General features: G+C 40.3%; 1 protein-coding gene across 1 annotated transcript in view; it reads left to right on the forward strand.

The window, feature by feature from the left end:
* The first annotated feature begins 8876 nt into the window (after positions 1 to 8876).
* BTBD3 (BTB domain containing 3) overlaps positions 8877 to 19747 on the forward strand; it is a 33803-nt gene continuing 22932 nt past the window's right edge. Inside the window, exon 1 of the mRNA XM_032419416.1 lies at positions 8877 to 9027. The gene's annotated coding sequence lies outside the window, so the exon portion shown is untranslated. The remainder of the gene's footprint in view (positions 9028 to 19747) is intronic.

Here is a 19747-nt window from a genome sequence, read left to right on the forward strand (position 1 = left end):
CTATCAGAACAAAAGACAGTGTTATCCTGGGGGAAATGGGCAGTACTGTCCGTAAGATGTATGAAGTAAGCTTTTGGGATGAGGTTTGAGTGATGGTTACATGGATATTTTTAAGTTGGGAAAATTCACTGAGTTTCATACTAATGATTTGTATGCTTTTTTACATGTATTAGTTTGATAAAAAATTTTAAATCTTGATATTAAACATCAAGTCAAAGTAATATGATGTGATAAAAATTTAGTGGTTTTGTTTTTTGTTTTGTTTTTTTTTTACAAATAGTGGATACTCTGTCTCCATAGCTGAATCAGTAAATTACCATCTCTGAGTTTTAGCTTCCTCATTTTAAAAATGGGGAAAATGGTATCTGTTCTGTTCAGAAGGTTGATTTGAAAATCAAGTGAGTTAGCAGGCATGAAAAGAAACTTTGTAAACTGTGAAAATGTGTACACATGGAAGACATTCTTGTTGGAACAAGGCAAAAGGGGGTTTTAATTCTAATTTTTAAATGATTTTACACTGTTAAAGAATAACTCCCTTTGACAAATGATAGTAATTTTAAGTGTTTTGGATCAAGTTTTAAAAAGCAGGTTTGTCAATTATATAATGGTCTTTAATGTACCCAGATTGTTGCTTTTGTTTCAGAAAACAGAAAATTACATGATAGCTTGTAAATGGCACATTCAATTTCACACACTTGAGAATGTTTGAAAAGGGAAAGGTCCACATATAATGCAGGAACTCAAATTTAATGACATCAAATGATACATAATTTGATTCGTTCAACCACATTTCCAGAAATTAATCACTGAGTGTCAGTATCTTTCTGTCCTTCATGACTTGGTTTGTCAAAAGAAAACTGCCCTTTTTGCCATAGCACTACTAATCAGTAATAGTTGGTTCTCTGGATTTAGCATTTCAATCCTGCACTCAGCATCTGGAAACATTTTAAAAGGTCAGATTGCTACTCCCTTATTCAATTTAGTGTAAGTTTCACAAAACAAAATGAGCTTCCTTTCTGTGCCTCCCAACATGCTTAGCAACACCTTTAGAAATCACTGGAAACTTTGTCAGAGTAAAACTTGGGAGTAAAGATTAGAAGAGGCAATTGGAAGGCATGATCTATAGCTTCTTTCTTACCCCCACTGATGTTTCTCTAGATCAGAGTGTCTGTACAGGGTCACAGCTGAATTTTTAGGATGGCTAATTCTTTGTGGGGTGGAAGGGTATTGTTCTGTACGTTGTAAGATGTTCAGCAGCATCCCTGACCTCTAACACGTGATGCCAACAGTTCCCTCCCTCCCCCACATTGGTGACAAAAATGTCTCCAGCCACTGCCAAATACCTCCAAGGAGGGAAGAGGGGGGGTAAATTTTCCTCCAATGTGCTTCTGATGGATATCTGCTAACACTTTAGTTTTTAGGTCTTCTCCAAGATGCCTACATCTTTGTACGAGTTCTTCCAAACTTTCTAGAAACAATCCGGATGTAAAGTGGCCGCACCAGGGTGTGTAAGTAGCCTGGTGGTTTGGCAAGCCCAAATTGTCCTGTGGGCATAGTGGGTTACTGTCTGGTATGTAGATATTTTTTTTTTAAGATTTATTTATTTACTTAAGAGGAAGAGGGAGAGATTCTCCAGCAGACTCCCTGCTGAGTGCAGAGCCGGGTGGCTCACGACCTTGAGATCATGACCTGAGCCGAAACCAAGAGTCAGATGCTCAACCAACTGAGCCACCCAGGCGCCCCTAGTATGTGTATCTTTAGAGCATACCTTTATTCAGAGTGTTGAATTCTGAGAGCATCAGAGAGGACAATAGAAAACATGGGAAAAGAGGCATTAAAGGAAATAAAGATAATATCCAGGTCAGCCTGGGAAGGGACTGCAATGATGCCACTTTGTGTCCCTCTGTACCTGCTGCATACTGGTGCTACACTGCTCTTATTTCCTTACACCTACTGGTGCAAGATGCCTGGCTTACAATTGGCCAGCAATTGATATTCTTTGACTTTTTTTCTGGCCACAGAAACACCTTCAGTTTATGAGCAAGGGCTAAATCAAAGTGCAGGGAATAGTTTCCCTTGGAGCAGCCCTTCATCTCTGATAGACTAGATGGGTGGGTAATGATTCCATCTCTCTTGTCCCTTGATGAATGGTAGTTAGTGGATAATGATCCCAGCTCCCTGGGCCCTTGACTGGAATATCCCTGAGGCATGTGCTCTGTACTGGCTCCCAGAGTTTTCCTTGCATGACTGAACTCCAGCCTGTAACTTGGCTGCTTCCCCTTTATTGTTTTACTTTCTCACTTTACCACCAGTGTTTCCTTGGATCACCTCCAAATAAACTACTTGCACTTGAATCCTGTTTGGAGGTCTGGTTCTAAGGAAAATCAGAGCGGGGGGGGGGGGGGGGGCTGGTGTCATATTAGGTTCCAGAATATTCCAAATCGACAAAGCTAACCTTGGGAGAATTAGAATCTATAGGGCTTCCCCTGGTCCAAGTTACTTTATCAGAAAGAATATGTTCTCCAGCTTTATGAGGAGTTACACAGTAATAACCGTTTTTAAAAGGGCAAACAGCATAACATAAGTATGGGGTGTTTTCTTAGTCTATTTTATGTCATTTACTCATGTAGGCACAAAATGTTGCGTAGTAATTCAAAGCTCTGTGAACTGTAATTTACTCTTATAAGGTTATAATCTAGTAACAAACAATTTATAATGCCTGTTTACAGGGAAAAAGAAAAAAGGTTTCCATAGGACTTTGAATCTCCACCAAATAAGTAACCCCAGAGATGGAAATGTACTTGTTCTAGTTCTTAAAACATAGCTTAGTCATATACCCAACTAATGAAATACGATGGCTTTTATTTAATGTCTGGGCTTATGAATCTCTCCATATATAACCCTTCAGCATATTTTCCTCAAAATTCAACCAGAAATGGCTTTATATGATGAACTGGGGAATGGTTTTACATAAATCGAGCCATCCATTGTAAAGAAATGCAGTGAAAAATGCACGTGTGAACTACAAATGTTAAGTAGACATTGGACAAGCAGGAAGTATTTATCAATATTATATGCATATGAACATTTATTTACTTATTTAATCTTTCCAAAATCTGGTTTAGAATTTTGACAAAATATATAGCATTTAATACCTTTTTTGAACTCAAGATAATATATAAAGTCTTTTAAACACATTGTATCTGTTTACTATTTAGCTGATCAAAAATCATATTTATTTTCATTTATCCATACAATCAAATTTAAAAAGAGGCTTTAAAAGTATAAAAATGAGGGGCGCCTGGGTGGCTCAGTTGGTTAAGCGACTGCCTTCGGCTCAGGTCATGATCCCAGAATCGAGCCCTGCATCAGGCTCCCTGCTCAGCAGAGAGCCTACTTCTCCCTTTCCCTCTGCCCGCTGCTCTGCCTACTTGTGCTATCTCTCTGTCAAATAAAGAAATTTTAAAAAAAAAAGTGTAAAAATGACTAAACCACAAAGAAGTTCGAAAAGACAGATACTAATAAAACTTAGAGAAAGATTTCATTTACAACAGGTAGAAATATTCAACCCTGCAGCTAAGATAAATTAAAAAATCACTGCAGAGTAAGAACAACTGGAAATGAACAGAATAGAACATGATAGGACTAATCAAATAAAACACTAAACATGGCAGATTGAATGCCCGAATGTCCGTATCCACACCTTTGGGAGTGCCCTCCTGCCCGGACTCTGGGCTTGCCCACGTGGCTTGCTCTGGCCAGTAAAACAGTGTCAACTTGATACAATCAGGGGCTTGAAAATCTGTTCGTGTATTTTTACACCATCTCTGCAGGGCCACGGCTGCTCTGAGAACAAACCTGCACTAGCCTGCTAGCTAAGATAAGGGACCACACAAAGCAGAGCTGAGTTGTTCTAGTTGAGACCATCCTAGACCAACCAGCCTTCAGGCACCCCATCAGCTAAATGTGGATGCTTGAGAGAGCTCGGACAAGATAAGCCAAGCCTGGCCCAGACACAGAACAGCATAGCAGACCCGTAGACTTGATGAAAGAAACAAAGGTTGTTGTTTTATTTTTATTTTTATTTTTTTTAAAGATTTTATTTATTTATTCACGAGAGACAGAGAGAGAGAGAGAGAGAGAGGCAGAGGTTGAAGCAGACTTCCCACAGAGCAGGGAGCCCGATGCGGAACTCGATCCCAGGACCCTGGGATCATGACCTGAGCCGAAGGCAGATGCTTAACCATCTGAGCCACCCAGGCGCCCAAGGTTGTTGTTTTAAAGCCACTAAGTCTTAGAGTGTTTTGCCACTGAGAAATATTAGCTATACCCAATACATAGGTACAGATGGTCAATAATTGCCAGAAAAGAAAACAAGATGGGAAATATTTGTCATGAATGTAGGTTAGCTCTTCTACTTGCAATAGGATATTGGACACAAGAGTTAAAACATATCAAATAAATGTAGGCATCATAGAAAGGTTTTATGATCCCATTGTCAGAGATGACTGCTCTATTAGGACATTTGCTAAATAAACACAAAGTAAAAAATCCAGAGAACATATACAGCAGTGCCACTGAGACCTAGGCTGTCCCACTAAAGTAGAAAATAAGGTATAGAAATAATTATTTTAATATTCACATGACTTTACAAAACCTTGCTTGATGTATGTGTTTCCATTCTACAAAACTGGATATAATGCTCTGTAGGAGGTTCATTTTTAAAGGAAAAAACCCTCTGTAACCCAATACTGGATTTGTTGTACTGTTTTTACCATTGCTTATACAAAACAATTTATATGCATTTAATTTTTACGATTATACTTAATTTAATATTTTAAATGTCATCCTGATGTAAAGTTTAATATTCAAAAATAAAGGTATAATTAAAATGTGCAAAAGTCAGCTAATTGGAAAGTTGTGTCAATCACATTTTGTCAGTGGAATAAAATATTAGAAGGAGGTAAAGCCTGCAAAGAATAACCAATATTGTGTCATGTTATTAAATTTTGATTTTTCATGATCAAATATACTTACAGGAAGAAACATTTATATTGCCATTCTCTCTACTGGGTGATCAACATTCTACTTTTGATACTGAGCAAACTGAATTCATTTGAATAGCATTACTAAAAAAAATCATGGAGAGTGCTACGTATGAATAGTGTAGAGCTAATTGTGTTTTAAGTCTAATTTTAAACCATTTAATGCTAGCACACTGGTTAAATTTTGAAGGCAACATTCCAGGGTTTGTAATTTAAAAAAAAAAATCTGGCCCAGGATGTATTTTAACTTATTTCACATCTCCTATTATCATCATTATTATTCATCAGATGATAATTAACATCCATGGCTGGAGGCCATTCCTTTTGATTTTTATTAAAACTCTTCCTTTTCTAGTATAGGGTTTTCTTTAATCCCAGATTAATTTATTTCCCATTCACCATGGCAAAGCTTCTGAAATGAATATATTCACAAATTCTCAAAATAAAATATCCTGAGTATTTAACAGTTACTAAAATGCTAGGTATTTTCCCCAAATCACTTGCTTCTGTAAATCCTGGAGTTGGTTCACTGTCATCTATGGTGGAATATTTTGTTCTCAGCCAAAACGAAAAAGGAGGTCACATTATGACAGCACTGGTTACAGGACAAACATAATGGTCATCTTTGTCCACCTGTGTAATGGTTTCCAACTCAATCATTCCTTGTCTTTTTATAAACGCAAACCCCCACCTTTTGTTATTTTCATTTTAGTTTTTATGTATTTTCCTCATAAATCTCCATTAGGTCAGGGAAAATTTATCTCGTTTTTTTTTTTTTTTTCTAACTCTAAAGTTACATTCACCTTTACACAAAACAACAGCCATGACAATAAAGAGAAAACAGGAGCTTTTACATCTGAATGAATAGTAAATGTCTCTCCTACCCTGCCATCTCTGACTTCATCCTATAAGCTGAGAAGTGAGTCAATGGAATGTTATTTTATTTAATATTTATCAACTTTGCTCAAAACAGTTTTAAAAGATGCTTGCGGCTCTACCCCTTTGGTTCACACCATACCAAACTGTGCAAAGCTGGGGGCCACAATGCAGACAGGTTTAGGAGAGTGAGCCCCCAGCATCAAGTTCCTGAACAAAATGTAATTGGCCCAATCATTCACATCCCTCCAAAGGAACTTGCCACACCCTACCTTAAATTATAGGTATGATTATTCATTTTTTTTCTAGGCTCTTTGATAAATTCCCTGAGGGTATGGATATTGCCTAGTACATAGTAAGTGGCAATATTTGTAGATTTAATGGAATATTTTATCCATTTTTGCATGCTCCCAATAGCTATGGGCCTGCCCCAGAAGGAATTCAATAAACACACTGAATTCTGTATCATGTACCTACTCTGAGGCTGGGAATTATTTCAAAAGTAACCTCTTCTTAAGTTTCTCCTTCCAAGTAGCAAGCAGAGAGAATTGAACTGATTCTTAAATTGGAATAAGATGTTCAGATGTGAATTCGTATCTCTGCTTTGCATGTTTGGTGTTTTAGAAGTACAGCTAAGGGGTACCTGGGTGGCTCAGTCAGTGAAGCATCTGACTCTTGATTTCGGCTCAGGTCATTATCTCAGGGTCCCGAGATTGAGCCTGGGTTGGGCTCTGAGCTGGGCATGGAGCCTGCTTAAGATTTTCTCTTTTCCGCTTCCCCTCCCCTTCCTACTTGCACATGTGTGTGTGCATGTGCATGCAGATGTGCGGGCGCTCTCCCTCTCTCAAATAAAGTAAAAGTACACCTAAAGTCTATCTTTACTCAATAGCTCATTTGGCATTTATTTGCAAATAATTAAAATGTTCATATGTATCACCTTTTAGCATGTCTGAGTTAGGAAGACCAGAATTTTCTGTTACCTCTTAAATTTGTTTATTAAATTTAATATTATTACCCAGTGAACTGAGAAAATGCTTTTCAGTGCCAATATCCACCTTTTCTCCTCTTTTGCTTTTGCCGCTGCTATTCATTCACAAGTAATAGTAGTTGCCACTTATTCAGACCCTAATACATGCTGCCTGTTTACGTACTTTCACTTAATTTTTCATAACCTCACAAGTTAAAGATTAGAATCTCCGTTTTTCAGATTCAGATGGTAATTAACTTATGTAATTTTCATAACCTTGCAAGGTATATTAGTCAGGGTCCTCCAGAAAAACAGAACCAATGTCTGTCTATCTACCTACCTACCTATCAAAAGAGAGAGAAAGTGAGAGACTTATTTAAGGAATTGACTCACATTATTGTGGACGCTGGCAAGTCCAAAATCTGGAGAGTAGGCCGGCTCGCTGGAGACCCAAAGGAAGAATTGCAGTCTGCTGGCAGAATTCCTTCTTACTCAGCAGATGTCAGTATTTTTCTATTAGAGCCTTCAACTGATTGTATGAGGCCTACCCACATTATGGAGGGCAATCTGCTTCAATCAAAGTCCACTGATTTATAAGTTAATCTTACCTTGAGAAAATACCTTCATGGAAATATCTAGGATATGTTTGATGAAATATCTTAGTGCTATAGCATAGCCAAATTGACACATTAAAATTAACCATCATGATTCCATTTTACAGATGAGCACAGGAAGACTCAGAGATATTAGTCATTTGCACAATATTGGACAGTTTGTGATGGAACACTTGGGCTTTATAAAAGGGTTTTTTTGTTTCCCAAAACCCATGTGTCTATACACACACACACACACACACACACACACAGTCTCTCAAATTTAAGTTTTTCAATTGAGTAGAAGTGACTTCTACCAGGGTCCGATTCTAGTTAGATGAAACATTTAGTGACTCTAGCTATATATTTTAGAGGTCTAATTTATCCACTAATAAATACTTCCTAAAGATGATGATCTAATCTAATTAAGTTGGTATCTGTCATTATAAACAACTCTGTGCACCCCAAAAGGCAGTGACAAAAGCTAAGGAATTCTCCTGTCCTTCACAATCTTTGAAAACTATTCCATGCTTTCGATTCCTGGTGCCAACACTGGAATTTAGGACCCTACCACTTCTTACCAGGATATATACATTGTATGTCTCTAGCCTTTATATTCCTAAATTTTGCATTTAATCAGACCTTACCTCCCGTCTCCCCCCATCTTTAACATTTTTCAATTACCCACTGAAAAAAGGTAAAACTTTGAGGTTAAGCATTAAAAATAATTTCCAGATGAGCTTCAACTACCCTTTCAGCCACCGTTTTTGTCCTTCACTATGAACAATACACTCAGGTTAAACTTGCCCCAGTAGGGTTCGTGCGTGTGTGTGTGTGTACTTTTTTTTTTTTTGGCAACTTATTCCTTTGTGTTCACCTTTCTCTCCAGGTGAACTTCTGACGCCAGTTCTTATTCTTCCAGGCTTCTCAATGAAGTTTCCGGCATCACCCTAATCCAGCAGCAACTCTCCTTCCCCAAACCGCTTAAGAGCGTAGTGCAATCCCCTTATCTGTTCAAAGAGAAGGACGCAATCAGTGCGGGAAAACGAATCTCAAGCCAATGGTTCCCATTATTGGAGAACTCCCTGTATCCTGAACAAAAGTTCTGCCAAAGTAGGTGCTCAATAAATGTTGAACACATAAGTTGAAGGAACCAGAGAAAAAAACCTGCAGTTTGTGGGACAAGGGTGAACTTGCCTCTCAGGGAGGAGGAATCCTAGCCCTCTTCCACTTTGCTCCCATTCACTGGTCCAGGGTCACCGCCCTCCCCGCAACCGGACCCTAGGAAGGGACAGGCAGTGCGCATGCCCCTTATCCAAGGCTGCCTCCGGGCGCGCGGCCTGCTTGGCCCCGCCCCCTCCCGGCGCCCGGGAGCGCGCGCCCTGTCCCGCGGAGCGTGCCCTGCGTGCGGGTGCCCGCCAAGCCCGCCGGGCGCCGGATCCCCGAGTGCCCGGGCCGGGTCCTGAGGAGTGGGCACCGGGCCGGGGCGTCCAGCGGCGAGCAACGCAGGCGGCGGCTACGCCGGAGGTGACGAAGAGCGCGGACGGTGAGTGAGGGCGCCGTGGGCGAGCTGGCGGGCGCCTCCGCGCGTGCGCAGCACCGGACCGCCCGGCCAGGGGCGCGCTCCCGACCCCGGGCCGAAGGTGCCGAGCGCTGTTGGGCCGGGAGGGGGCCGCGGGCAGGCGCCCGGGCCGGGGGATGCGGGGGCGCCCGGATCCCCCGCCTTGGCTGGAGAGACGCTTGGCTGCACCGGCGGGCTTCCCGAGGGGTTCCAGGCGGGACGGTGCCGGGCCAGCGCGCGGGGGTCCCGGCGCCGTGGCCCGAGGGGCAGGGCCAGCTGCAGCCAAGGGGTGCCGGGGAGGGGCGAAGCGAGCCCACCCGGGGTCTAGCCGGCCACACGGCTGCCCGCAGAGTGCGCGACTATAGGAGGTGGCGGAGGTCCAGGGAGGGGGCGCGGCCGGGGAGCGTTGGCGCCGAGCAGGTGGCGGGGGCCGCGCCCCTGGGCCAAGGAGGCGCATGGTTGGAAGCGAGAGCAAACTTCCCTGAGTAACTTTATTGAGGCGCTGCCCACGGGGCCCGCATTGGGGGCTCCAGGAACCTACACCCCGGGCTTTCCCAGTCCTGGTCGCTTCACAGCCCCGTCGAATGATGGTGGGTCTACCGGGGTTCTATTTCCCTCTGGTCTTGGAGCTCGTCCTTCTAAGTTCTGAGAGGCATTCGTGGCGCATTCGCTCTTAAAATAGGTGTATAAGTTTGGTGTTTGGGTAGGAAGGACGTTTGCTATCTTGGGAAGAAAAAGGTTATACTGCCTAGTCTTTTTATCTCAAGGAAAGTACTGTTACAGCATGCTGGGGATTCCTATTTGTCAAGAAACCTATTGTCCTGTGTGTGCTTGGAGAAAGCCAGCTAATTCTATTACTAGCCTTAAAAAGACAAAGGGAGATATTTGTGCCTTCTTTTCTTTTTCTTTTTTAAACACTTTACCACTTCGCCAAATCACGGACTACAGTAGTACCCAAAATTGGCCGCAGAAGAGAACCACTGGAGAGTTTTAAAACTCTTAAGCTTAAACAACACCCCAGACCAATTAAAACAATGTATATTTTAAAGATCCCTAGGCGTTTCCAATTTGCAACAAAGTTTGGGAACCGCTGATTTAATAAAAGAAAGTCAGGATTTCAATTTTACGAAATAACATTTCAGTTTGTAATTGGGATAAAAGTCTAGCTTTATTTTCCATAGACAGGAACTGACAAAGGGTAGTTTGTTTCCCACCCGGGAGGGAGGGAAGTGTCTAATGGTTCAAACTTCAACCTAACTATAATGTGACTCTAGCGTCCAGGTCATTGTTTTCACTGATGTTCTGAGTTTCCTTTGGGGTTACTCAGCCCTCCTTCTCTGACCCCTGCCACAGCCAAGGAGTTTCATTGTCTTTTAACCTCTCAACCCCCCCTTTCTTTACCCTCTCCGCCTTCCCTTCTTTTAACCATCCCCCAACCTCTGGGAGAATCTCCCTCCCCCAGACTGTGCTGGCTCTGAAGGGTTACTGCGGGTTCCTATAGCAACGAGTCCTCCAGGGGAAGTGGGCGGGTCCTCCTACCTTTGCGTTTCAGAATAGGACTCTTCCTTTTCCGAATAATTTGAATCACCCTTTTCAGTTCTTGGCCTCAGCTCAGGTAAGGGTGAGCTCATACAGTTCCAGGTTTTCTAAGTAATTACAGAATTATTAATGTTGTTGTATGAGGTGCTACTGCTCGCAGCTATGAGGAATATTCATTCTTCCCAGTCTTTGCACTGAGAACTTGTTTAATAAAGTTCCAAAATGTGGTGGAAACGATGTTTTTTTAAGTAGTTTTCCTTTGGGGACACAGAAGCCTAAGAATTGTATATATCATTTTTCTAAGGTCCTAATACCTCTTGTATTTCAGAAATTTTAAAAGTGAAATATAATCCTACAACCATGCAAAAATCTTCTGGTAATTTGTGCCCCCCCCAAAAAGAAAAAATCCTTATCAGCCTTTAACTTTTGTTCCTAGAAAGTGCTTTACCTTGATTCTTTACAAAAAGCCAAACCACTTGTAGTATACTTTAACAAAGGAAAGACATAGTTTGTCTACAAATTCGCCCACTCCTTCCCTTCCCCAACATACATCCAAAGATAATTTTTGAAAATTTTCACTCTGTTATGTTCAAAACAGGTATTCTATAGCCATCTAATTCCAGTTTGCCTTGCAAACTGAACAAAGTAGTAGAGAAATATGTCATTTACATGTCTTAGGCTTTTTGCTTTTTGAAACCTTTCAAACATTACTATGTAAATCAGATTCAATTCATCAATTCCAAAATGTTTTTAGTAGGCCAGTGATTCTGAGCATGCATTGGGAGTTGAAGCGGTTTTCTCTTGCAACTATCTCCTGTCTTATGTGCTAATTAAATATCCATTAACTGGACTGTCAAGCAAATTCTGAAAGGATGATTTTTTTCCCATTTTACTCAGAGAAAATGATGATGGAAATCCCTCTCATTTGACGTACCTTGTAGTTCAACAGTAATGCTCTGTCGCTGATATAGTAACTTCACACCTAATCCTTCCCTTTTTCATCACGTTTCAAAATAGAGGTCTTCAAAGCCCCTACATTTGAGCGGATCTGTTGTTTCTATGGCTTCTTTTTTTTTAAAAAATTTTTTTTTAATTTATTTATTTGACAGAGAGAGACAGCAATAGAGGGAATACAAACAGGGGGAGTGGGAGAGGGAGAAGCAGGCTCCCCGCTGAGCAGGAGCCCGACGTGGGGCTCGATCCCAGGACCCCGGGATCATGACCTGAGCCGAAGGCAGACGCTTAACGACTGAGCCACCCAGGCGCCCCTGTTGTTTCTATGGCTTCTAAACATTTTAAAATAAAAAGAAATTGTCCCTGTTGTGGACATTTAGGGAATTACCCCCCCCAAAATTAAAACTAAAACCACAATCACATCATCAGAAATAAACAACTGTTCATGAGATGGTATGCTTCCACTTGTCCCTTGTTATTTTGTCTGAATATTTTAAAATTGGCAATTTTAATTTCATCTGCAGTTTCACATACTGCCCTTTTACCTAATTTACCGTACACATTTTCCATGCCTTCAAATTTCTAACGTAAGATATTTAATGATGGGTATGTCAAAGTTTATTTAAGTAGTTTTCTGTTGTCTGACATATTTCCATTTTTTAGTGGTTGAAAAATTAGTATTAAATGCTGGTTGCAAATCCTCCCTTGGCCACTTCAGATCTAAGTGGCCTTTATTAATTACCCAATTCTTTGATTGCATTTCTTTATCCGTGGAATCAGAGTAATAAGGGTGCCTGCAACATAGAGTTTTGGAGAGATGGAATGAACCAAATAGATGAAGGCCTTCAACAGAATCTGGCAAAGGAGGTAGTAGGCTCACAAAGTAAGAGCAGACTCACAGGCAGAGCTGGGATAAATACCTATGCCTAAAAGTCTTGGTATCTTAGACTTGCTTGGGCTAGATTTATAGCAGAATTCCTGGGGCAGAGGTGAACTCTTTATGACTCTTGAGGCCCATTGCCAAACTGCGTATGCGAAGACACATTGATTCCCTTATGCACCTAATGGTTTCCCCACTCTGTCAGCATTCGTGTTTAATCTTTCCTAATTTTCTATAAAAATGTAATCTTGTTAAAAGTTATATTCTTTGGTAACTAGTGAAATTAGTGATTTGCTTCTTGTTTTACCTTATGAAAGGTGTTTGTTCAGGTACTTTGCCCCCTTTTCTCTTAATTGATGATTTTTAAAAAATGATTTTAAATACCTCTTTCATATAAAGAGTATTATGCCTTTATCATATTTGCAGTGAATTTTTTCCCCCACAGCTCATTATTTGTCTTTTAACTTACGGTGTTTTCCAAAGAGCAAAATAGTTTTATGCAGTCAAGCTCTATCTTGTCCTTTATGATTTTTCCTTGTAAACATTTGTTTGAAAAGTGTAGAGGTAAATGTAACAGAAGTTTTGGAAATATATTAGATTTTTACATTAAATTCTGTATTAATTTATGGATATGAATTGTCTTATACCATCTCCTCACCAGCTAGTCAGTTCTACTAATACCATTTGTTAAATAGTCCATCCTTTCCTCATTGGTTGTGGTCTTTCCTTTTATTACATGTTAAGATCTTGACTAGCTGTGGGTTTGCTTCTGTTTTAGGTCTTACTCATCTGTGTGTTGATCTCTAAACTTAATGCCAAGTCTTTTAAATTGTAGATTTAGAATATGTAGAAATACCTGGTAGAGCAAGTCACGATATTCCTTAGAAAATCAGAATTACATTCATCTGTCCTTTCAGGTAAAGATTATCTTACTATCTTTAAACTAATACACGCACATAGTTTAAGTCGAAGAGGACTAAAAGGGTTATTGTAAAATAAGTGGTCCCTTGCCCCTCTTTCCCCTACCACTCCCATTCCCCTGAGTCTCCCCTCCCCAGTGGCAGCCTTTTGGCTGTTTACAGTTTCTTCCGAGTTGTTCACTAGGGCCTTTTGTAGATAGTCTGTCCTCTTGGGCTGGTCAGAGAGTGTGGTCTTCCAGCATCCTGAGCTGTGGAAAGGATCTAGCTGCCAGTGTTCCCGGAGGCATCTGGCAGGAGTCTCAGCATCCTCTTTGTATAGAGTCACTTTGGGGAAGGTTCCTGTGCTCTCACAGCCCAGAGACTTAACTGTTTTATCTACTGTCTTATGAATCAGTCTCCAGTCTTGCTGAGCTCTGGGGCTGTAGGCCAGACCTTTGCAGCAAGTTGGAAGGGCATCCTGGGATGTAGGACTTCGTAAACAGCCTTTACTTACCTTATTTTAGCCTGCCATCCTTTCTCCAGTTTGTGAGTAAACTGGAGTATTTCTCAATCTTCCTCACTCAAGGTGTAGCATTTCACTCTTTTAGGTGGACTCAGTTGCTACTTGTCTATCTGCTTTCCCCTTTCCTGATTTTGTTGCAGTTTTGCACTAGTTATGTGCATTCTTGTTCTTTGGCAAAGACTGTCATCTACATGTAGTCACTGTCTGTCTTAAAGAACATGAAAGGTTATCCAGACCTTTTGCTCTCCTAGAAGAGGTTTTGTTTGTTTTGTTTTGTTTCATTTACATCCTAATATGTCTTGTTAGAGTAGTTCTTCCTTCTTCTTCCTTCTTCCTCCTCCTTCCTTCTTCTTCTTTCTTTCCTTCTTCTTTCTTTTCTTCTTCTCTTTCTTCTTTCTTCTTCTTCTTCATTTATGTTTTTGTTGCTGTTGTGATGGGTTCTTCAAATTGGCTACTGCTAGTATAAGACAGTCCTTGATTTTTGTATATTTATTTTATAGCTGGCTTTTACTCTGCTTTTACTCTAAGAGCAGTTTATTCTCTTGGGTTTCCTAGTTATATAATCAGTTGCCGGATAATGACACTTATTTCTACCTCTTTCTAATAATTACACCTTTTATTTTGGTTTTATGGCATGCTGCACTAATGTTAACATTCTAGAACATAATAAAATGATTCTGGAACATTATCATATAGTAAATGGTGGTAATGTGCAAACTTGTGTTCTTTATTTTACTAGGAAAAACAGTGCGATATTGGCTTTTGGTTTGTCATAATTCCTCATTAGGACAAAATCTATATTTTATTTCCAATTTACCTAGAGGTTGTTTTGTTTTGTTAAGGGATAGGAATTGAATATTAACAAATTACTGTTAGCATTTATAGTTTATCACTTTCTTAACGGTATTTCTTAACAGATCAACTGATTTGAGTCCCAAATACTAAATTGGAGTAAATCCTTCCTTTTGGATAATTCTTTAGAAAAACATTCAATTCATATGCAAATTGAATGATAACCTCCAATTCGATCCATAATTGTGTTCTGGGGTGAGGTGGGCTATAGTCACTAGGACTTTTTCTAAAGAAGATATTCCAAGTGCTAAATCCAAGTCATTTCTCATCTTTACCTATTGGCAGCATTGATATAATTGGTCATTCCCTTTTTTGACATATGTCACTTGATTTCTAGGACACCACATGCTGCTGCTTTTCCTCCTATGCTACTAGACCACTGGTTTCACTTTTTCAGTCATTTTTAAAAATTTGCACTGGTTTTTTCCTCACCAACCTATTAATTTGGAATGCTTCAGGGCTCAGTTCCTGTAGGACTCTTATCACAAACAGTTAAAAGATTTTAATAAAATACCATGTAGCTGCATAAGACTCCCAAATGTAGATTTCCAGCTGGGGTGGTGCACTGAAACTTCTGAAGCACATGTCAACTACTTTTTTGACTTCTGAACTTGAATACGTAAAAGATACCTTAATTTTAACAGGATTAAAACCAAATTTTTTATTTTTCTCTACAAACCTGCTCTCCCTGCAGCCTGCACATTTTGGTGGGTGGTAGGTCCATTTCTCAGGTTTTTCAAGCTAAACCTTTGGAATCATCCTTACTCTTTTCTCTCCCCATCAAGGCTGTCAGCACATCCTGCTCCTGTACCTTCAGAATGTATCCCAGAATCCTGTTACCCACATAAGTCCAGGAGCTCAGCCCCTTTCCCCACCTCTGTCTACTCCTCACACCTTTGTCCAAGTTTCCAGCACCTCTTGACTAGATTATTACAGTGGGGCCCCTCTTTTCTCCTTCCTTGGCTTCCTTTTAATATGTTATCAGCATAACAACCGGAGTGATCTTTTTAAAACAGAAGTCAGGTTACATTAAAACTGTCCCATGGCTTTCCATCTTACTTAGATAAAAGTCCGATTCCTCATGGTGATTCACAAAGCCCAATACAAATCTGCCTACACTAACTGCCCTTTCCCCACTTCTCTCCCTCTCCTGCCCTCCATTCCAATCATCTTTATCTCCTTGTTGATCCAGAAATACATTAGGCACATTCCCACTTTCAGGTCTTTGTGTTGGGTTTTCCCTCTGCCTGTAATATTTTCTCCCTAGGTGTATTCATGGCCAGTTTCCTCACCTCCTTCCAGACTTCATTAAAATACCTACCTTGTCAGGGAGGTCTGCTCTATTTGTAACTGCAGGTTAAACTCTGTATCCCTCTTGCAGAGCTCTGCATTTTCTGTAGCATCTATTACCTTCTAAAGTGCTACCTGACTGATTGGTTAATTGATTGATGGTGAATTGTCTCCTGCTAGGCTGTAAGTTCTGTGTGGGCAAATATTTTATGCCTGTTCATTAATGTGTCCCACGTGTCTGGCACGTAGAAGGTGTTCAGTAAATATTTTTTGAATGAATGAATGCAGTCTGCCTTCTCTCTATTGTTCTTTTTGTTCTTTTTCAATGAATTTCTTACAAAGTAGCATAGACCTTGGCATCAGTGGGTCCAACATTAATGATTTAACATCCCACCATCAAGGGAGAAGTTCCAGAACATGTATGATTTACAGTGGATATAATAATACATAGACTGGTTATGAGGATTAAGTCAGAGACTGTAAAGTGCTGAATTGTGCCGTTGTGTAGGGACAAGTTGCTTAACTGTCAGAAAAGCCTAAAAAAAAAGAAAAAAAGAAAAAGAAAAGCCTAGCCAACTGCCTTGATTCACATTTGAATGATGTGAATTATGTTCTAGAACCTGCTCTCTGGATTTCAGCTTTTAACCAAGGGGGGACAGTGGCCTTACTTTGGGAACTTTTCAAAATACATGTCTGAGCTCCCTGGTAAATATCAGTGACACACTGTTACTATATTTGTTTTTTAACCACTCCCTTAAAGTGGAATGTAACCATTTGTTTTCTCCTTTTGTGCTTTCTTGCTGTTAAGGATATCTCTCCATCTCTTATGTCCCCTTTAAACTTTTTTCCTCTGAGGTTGAAATAAGTTCTTTTATAAAGTGATTTAGAAACCACTCAGAGCCACAGAGAAGCACATAATTGAACATGGTACAAAATCCACAAAATCCAAGCATCTCAGTCCTTTACCTTCAGCTTCCCAGACTGCAGTCTGCTGCAGTCATTCCTACAGCAATCATTACAGCAGTCATTTTAGAGTTTTGCTTACAGTGTTTCTAGAGTCTCCTCTTGTGTCCTTCAAATCCAGAGTATCTCAAAAACATCAGACTCCCTTCCCTTCTCTTTTGGTAGAGTAAGAGCTATTTGTATGGTTTGTCCTGTTGTAGTTGCTGTGCAAGTAAGTGATGCCATGTGCAAGAAAAAGATGATTTGTTAGAGATCATACAAGCAACAGAATAGACAATAAACCAAAATGTATGTAATTCTAGAAATGCATAAACCCAATAGCTGTTACCTAAACACAAAATCTGTGAAATTTTTCTTCAGTTTCTACTTTCCTTTCCTCTAAGCATGTCTAGTTCCTTATTTTTTACCTCCTGAATTTTTCTGTAGTAGTATATGAGCAAGAGTGATCCCCATATAGTTAGAGGGTGTTAATATTTTAGATGTGATTACCGTACACATCAGAAGTAGAATTTCTGAAGCACCACTGTTCTGAATGCACCTGCCTGATAAAGTTGCTTTGCCTTTGAAACTCAGGTTAGCATTATATCTGGGTTTTGTTATTACGAAGATTCATTCTTTTGCAAATACCACTGTTATAATTTATTTTATTTTGAACCCCACACAGTCTAATTGGCCAAGTCTGAATGGAAAGCATTGACCTGTCTTTCTGCTGCTAAATCACAAAATAAGGCTAGTTTAGGCTATTTATTAATTGATAGCCCAGTTGGAAAATATACCTTGTTTCTATAGTTCTATACTTGGTTTAGGGACATATGTAGTATTTTTCTTTGTAAAGATTTTTTTTTTTTTTTTATTGCCACCTCATTTTATATTCATCCAGTGTTTTTGGAAGTGGTGATCTTGCCTACCCAGCACCAGCAAACATACCTACACTATAGTGAGGCACTAATTTTGGCCTTCAGGCATTATTATACTTTAGGTCTCTGGACAGACAAGGGATTACCAAGGTCCCACCTATTTTCATATCTCTGTTCATGAAAAATGTAGTAAAAAGTCAAGTGTAGTAGTCAAACTACATTTAGATGTGTTACTAGGGGGCTTATTGGAGAATGATCTACATTCCTAGAAAGTTGAGAAAATGGCAAAATTTTTAATTAGTGTTACAGCAGGCTTCTCTTCCTAAAGTAATATCATTGTCACCATTAAAAATGGTGGGAAGCTACCCAGAAGCATTTCCTGCTCAAGATGTAAGTTCAGGCTCCAAACAGCTGTTGCTAGCTGTTGCTTTCTCTTGTATAGCCCGTCCCTCAGGCCCCGTCCCCTCTCCCCCCATGTCGGACACCCATTCTGGCAAGGGTGCATCCCAGAGCGCCCCCTCCCTTCCCATGGTTTCTTGTCTCTCCCTTTTCTGGGGCCTTTGGAGATACGATAAGTAAGTGCTAGAAGCTGGCACCGTTTCTTGGAGAGTGGGTGGTCAGTGTAGGTAAGTGTGCGGTGCAGTCACTTCTGGTCCCTGCTGGTCATTCTCTCAGCAGACTCCCACCCCTCCCCAAGATGGTTTCAGCACACCTTTCAGTAAATGTTGTAGAATTTTCTTTTGTGAATTAGTGGATTTTCTAGTTAATTTAATACTACTCAACAGTATTTCTGTGGGACCTCCAGGGTCAGCCCATGCTTACCTGAAATTCTGCGTTACTTTATTATCTACTTTCTCTGTCAGTGTCATGAAAGTCTCCTTAAAATTGCCAAATTTGATCCTGAACTCTTGCTAGCATACAGCTGCTGACAAGTAATCAAAATCATCACGAGGCAGTGATACACTCTACGAAGTGGGTGTTGGTTGGGGATGTCAGTATATAATGGTGTCTGGCTGGAGTTAGAGGAAAATCAGATGCTCAGGTTTGGGACAACCTGTATTTTGATTTTACTGTCTTTCTGTAATATATCATTATTGGGTATAAAGTAGTTATGAGGATTACAGTTCTACCAACATAACACGACTCCTAAAATCCTTTTATGAGTGAAGCTAAGAAAGTGTTTGAACACCAGGTCTTTAGTAAAAGGCTTTTTTTTTTTTTTTTTTTTAAGATTTTATTTTTAAGTAATCTCCACACCCAACGTAAGGGCTCAAACTCACAACCCTGACATTAGGAGTTGCATGCTCCACCAACTGAGCCAGCCAGGTGCCCCAGTAAAGGCTATTTTTAAATGAAAAATTACTGCTGGTAGATGAGTATTTCCTTTGGACTTGAGCAAAGTCCTAACCTGAACTTTATTTCCAACAAACTATTTCTTACTACTTAATGTGTTACAAAGATTTTGGTATTCTATAAAACCAAATACTGTACTATATATACATAATACATGGGTATTAAATTAGTGTGAGAGAGGCAGGTTTTAACCAAATGTGTCTGTCTTTAAATGAAGGGAGAACGTGAACAGAGAAATTCTCTTCACGTTGGCAGCCATGCTTACCTTGCAGAGGACAGCAGAGGTTGCTACTTCTAATTCTCCTAAGGAAATGTGGTATAGGAGAAAGATGATCAGGGAGACACATCTGCATCTTTTTTACTGCTAAAATTTATGTGAAGCTTCTAAGGACAGTTGTCTACTCAAAATCCATTTAAATTTTTCTCTTATTTGAAGTCTTCCAGGGGCGCCTGGGTGGCTCAGTCGTTGGGCGTCTGCCTTCAGCTCAGGTCATGATCCCAGGGTCCTGGGATCGAGCCCCACATCGGGCTCCCTGCTCCGCGGGAAGCCTGCTTCTCCCTCTCCCACTCCCCCTGCTTGTGTTCCCTCTCTCGC

Source organism: Phoca vitulina, unplaced genomic scaffold, assembly GCF_004348235.1.
Source record: "Phoca vitulina isolate PV1807 unplaced genomic scaffold, GSC_HSeal_1.0 scaffold22, whole genome shotgun sequence".
Classification (NCBI taxonomy): domain Eukaryota; kingdom Metazoa; phylum Chordata; class Mammalia; order Carnivora; family Phocidae; genus Phoca; species Phoca vitulina.